At 50.1% G+C, this 4,422-nt stretch overlaps 1 long non-coding RNA gene across 1 annotated transcript; it reads right to left on the bottom strand.

The window, feature by feature from the left end:
* Positions 1-499: 499 nt before the first annotated feature.
* On the bottom strand, positions 500-2,338 carry LOC136791404 (uncharacterized). Its single transcript, XR_010833376.1, has 3 exons — positions 2,114-2,338; positions 1,105-1,194; positions 500-994 (listed from the first exon to the last, which is right to left on the bottom strand). It is a non-coding gene; the product is annotated as an uncharacterized lncRNA (long non-coding RNA).
* Between the last annotated feature and the right edge of the window lie 2,084 nt (positions 2,339-4,422).

Here is a 4,422-nt window from a genome sequence, read left to right as displayed (position 1 = left end):
CACGGTGGAAGCTGAAATCCACCCAAGCGCGGCACAGCATGCAGGTGTGTGAGCTGTGCCCTGATTCAGTCAGGAGATGTACTGCAGCTGTGCTGCCCACCCTGCCCTGGCTGCCGTGTCGTCCCAGGTATTTTTTTGGCTAAGATGCTCCTGTCTTGGGACCTAATGGTGTTAGAAAATCTAGTTGGTGCAACAATTCTGATCGGTTAAAGTACAGAAAATGCTGTCCCCTTCCTGGCTCTCTCCTCCTGTCTTCTTGGTCAAGCCCAGGCTGCACTTGTGGCTGCTCAGCTCACACTGAGGAGGCTTCCTGGTCTGCAGACCTCCCCTCGGGTGTCAGTTCTGATGGTCCAGGCTGGGACGGACAAGTATAGCTGAAGAAATTAATTTACTTTATAAGTCATTTTTTTTTCTCGGTATCAATGTTATATATATTTTTTACTAATGAATTTAATGGTGATGAAAAATTTGTGAAAACTGAATAATTAGATCTATAAAATAAGCTGTGTCTTTATTTACAGCTCTGTAATTGAAACAGTTCTGCTTAGTAGCGTTAAGACAGCACGATCCCCTTCCTGAGTACGCTATTGTAGGAGCAGGAGAAATGTTTGAAACTGGCACTGGGTTTTCATTCGCACTCTGCGAAGCGCTGTCTTGCTTTTCTTCTGCTCCGAAAGGTGACCGCGAAGCGCTGCGGTCAGGTTCGTCTCTTCCCACCTGTGCCGGAGGAGGAGGAGGAGAGCCCCGGAGCCGCCGTGGGCAGGGAGAGGGGCGCCGACAAAAGAGAGCCCCCGAGCGAGAGCCGCGGGCTCTGCCGGCGAGTTTGGAGGCATTTTAAGTCTAAAGGATGTGACAGGGCCATCATTTCACCGGCTCGGCTGCTTTCGGATTCGGCTGCGAGGGTGAAGTCTTGCTAACAGCTCGTGTATCTGTATATTTAATTGCGACCTGGCTGCATGTTCCTGTTGAGGAAGGATGCAGATGACAAGTGAGTCTATAAAAAAAAAAAAATCAGTTGACAAAAACAGGAAAGGAATAACCGACAGATGAAAAGACAGTCGATGCGGAGCTAACTGGCAAACGCATCAGTACAAAGTCATATACCTTCTGAGAGGAGTAGCAGTTTGTTTTATTCCGGTTCTCCAGAGTTTTATCTACTGTCGGTGTGAAGGGGGAGAGAGGATCTAATGTGCCCTGTTTAGGATACAAACATGCAGATTAGATCAGACTTCAGACACCGCGTTTCACTCAAAATTTAAAAGAGTTAGAAGCATAAAGTAGAATTCCCCCACCAAGGAATACAAAAAAAAAAAAAGTGTCATCACATCAATACCAAAAAAAAAAAAAAGTGTCATCCAGCGAGCGAGGTCCCGGGGGTGCTGCGGGTGCGCGGCTGCCGCTGCCCGGGGCCGGGAGAGCAGCAGCCCGGCCCCGTCTTCTCCACTTTTGTGTTACTTTAAGTTTTCAATGAGGCTGGTGTAATTACTGGGCGTTTAACTTTTTGCCAGGCTCTTTCATTATGGCTTTGCATTTGCACCTCGCTTTTAAGAGAAGTAATAACATTCACAGTCGGGGGCAAATCCTGTTAATGAACAAATTAAAGTTCAAACAGTTATTCAAGTTCACAGCCCCGCTCGCTGCTCCTTTAATAAGAGTTATACATGTTACTTTCTCTCGAGATCACTCCCCCTTTTATTACTTTTTAAGCTTTTCATAAACACTGACGGGATATATAGGGGCAGCTCCCAGCCTCTGAAGAGCCCACAAATCCTGAAGGGAGCCCTAATCCGGCCTTAATTTGACAACTTTTGTAAAACGCATAAAAGCTCGGGTGCCACCCTTGTGCGCTCCAATGACTGCCTCGCGGGGAGCCCGGCCGGGGGGAACCCCCCTTTTTGCCGCACCCATGCAGTCTGACGGTCGTCCCGGGGCCGGGGGGGGGTTGGTATTAGGGTGCCTGACCCCCCCCGGGGGCTGTCCCGGCTCCGGTGCCTGCCAACGGCGGCCGCCCGCAGGCGCGGTAGGGGGGTCCCATGCACTCGTTCCCTCTTTTCCCCCCCGCGCCGCTTTCCTCCTTCCCTCCGATCCTTTCGCTGCTGCAGTGCGCGCTCACCTCGCTGTTTGCATGTCATGAATCTTAATTCCCCGCGGCGGGGGCTGCCCAGCCCCTGGGAGCGGCGGAGCCCGGGGGCGGCGGCGGGCTCCGGCCATCCGCCGGGTTTGACGCCGGTTCAAGGCAACGCCAGTGCCAAAGCGCTGTCTGTGTACAAATGGAGGAGATCACACTCCCCATTACCTACCTCCTGGCGAGTGTTTGATTTGTGACATCAAAAGCTTATCAAGGCAAGCTCGCAAAAAAAAAAAAAAAAAAAGCACCCACAACTCTTGATGGAGGGAGATCGCTCCGGTTTAGGTGATCTTGGGGGAAAAGAGGAGAGGGGGCCCGGTGCTGTCAGGCGATGGGGGACCGCTCCCCTCTCCCGGCCGCGGCACTCCGCGGGCACGCAGGGCAGCGGGGGGGGGGAGCAAGGGAGGGCGGCCCCGCCGCGCTGCGCCTGGGGCTGCGGGGAGACCCTGATTCCTCGCAGTCATCCGCACACAAGTGGCTTGATATAATCACCATGACAACTGCCGTCTATGAGCATACAAATAATAGAGATGAAATAGACAAAAGATTAGCATGCCAAGAAAAGTACAATAAGTTTCTTATTTAGCATTTAGATAACTGTCTTTCCTTCAGAGCAGGCTTCAAAGTTGAACCCAGTTTAGACCAAGAGGATTAATTCTTTCTCCCGCATGCTTCATTGAATCTCTCATTACCAAACTTTGTCTGTATTGATGTAAGATTTGATTGAAGATTAGAGCATTTAGCAAATCTTGCTTTTCTGCATGTATCAGGCCTTTTCAAGCGCAGCCCGCGCTGCCCAGTGGTCAATACCCTTACTTTTATCCAGTGTCTGCTTCATTTAAACTTAATCAACTCCCTCAATGAACTGGAACAGGGAAACGTCCCTGCGGTAAGAATGTTGTGCTTTTCTTAGATAATTCTTTGCTCCCCTTCCCAATCCGCTGGCGTTAAACCCAAAATTGCTCTCTGATGAACTTAATCAATATGATAATGACCACTGGGGCTGAATGGCTTTGCCTGGGCTCAGCGTGGAAAAGGTAGATGGCGGTGCCCATTACCCAAACCCAACTTCTCCTTGTCTCGCCTTTCCTTTTGTGTGCGCTGCTCCCACCTTTTTTCCTCCCTTCCCTTCCCCCTTTTCTTTCTCTTCTTGCCTGCCTCCCCCACCCCCGCCGCGACACCGAGCGCTGCCAGGCTGCAGAATGATGCATCTCTGTGCGGGAGGAGGACTCGTATGTCACCGCCAGGAGAAGCGGAGCAGACCGATTGGCTGGGTGAATTATCTGGCTTGTTGCGGTGAATTATTTGCGCTGTTCCCTTTACCAGTCAACAAGTTTCTGATGTATAGCGCAGATCAATCAAAGCTGACAGAGCGCATGTGAAGCTTTTACTCTGTAAATCTGGACCTCTTGTCCTGGCTTCGTTGGCACTGGCATCTGTATATCATTTTTATACTGCTACCAGTAGAGCAATTTCAAAAGTATTTGCAAGGAAAATGGATGTCCCCATCTGTTCCTGGAATCATAAATGTGCCACTTTCGGAGGGTTTTCACTGGTAATCATATCTTTAATGATGAACAAACTTGTGATATATACCTTTCCATAAAATGGGGTTTTCTTCACTTTATTGTGATTGGCTAGGATAAATAGCTTTTCCATATGTTAGGGAGATAAAACATAAGATTACCAGGGCTCGTTTGTTTGATCGTAAACAAAAGAAAACAATTCGCTCCAAACACTCCTTAAACAGGAACAACTGCAGAATTAAATTGTATTAATAGGCTATCGATGGGTCAGGAGGTAAACAACCGTCCCTGTGGAAAAGACAGCTCTTTGAAAATAAGAATAGACGGGCTCCCTCGCTGCTCGGGTGACCATACTGCAGACGCAGATGTTATATACTCGATGCTCGGTTTTAATTTTAACAAATATTTTGTCTTTGTCTCTCTGGTCTCCAGCCTGACTTTGAATTTCCGTGCCCGCACAGGCGCGCAGGCGGTGCCGTGCAGTGGGCTGCCCGCTGCTATATTTAGAAAGGGGCTCGAAGAGAAAACGTCCTTAGGAATCCGGACTGGTTTGTTGTAAATGTCCCTCAAGTGCCGGCACTGTAAAAGTAAACGCTCGCTCCTCGGGCGTGCCGACGTTCGGCGCTGGCTGGGAGCGGGGGGCTGGGGGGATGATGTTAATTTTGCTGCTCTTCCCGGCTCGGGCAGCGCTGGAGCTGTCACAGTGAAATCAGAGGAGCCAGCACCGTCCCTACCGTCGGACCGGTGCTGTCCCCGGAGATCTGCCCG

The sequence above is a fragment of the Anser cygnoides genome, chromosome 8 (genome assembly GCF_040182565.1).
Source record: "Anser cygnoides isolate HZ-2024a breed goose chromosome 8, Taihu_goose_T2T_genome, whole genome shotgun sequence".
Lineage (NCBI taxonomy): Eukaryota > Metazoa > Chordata > Aves > Anseriformes > Anatidae > Anser > Anser cygnoides.
This window is presented reverse-complemented; position numbering and strand designations above follow the sequence as displayed.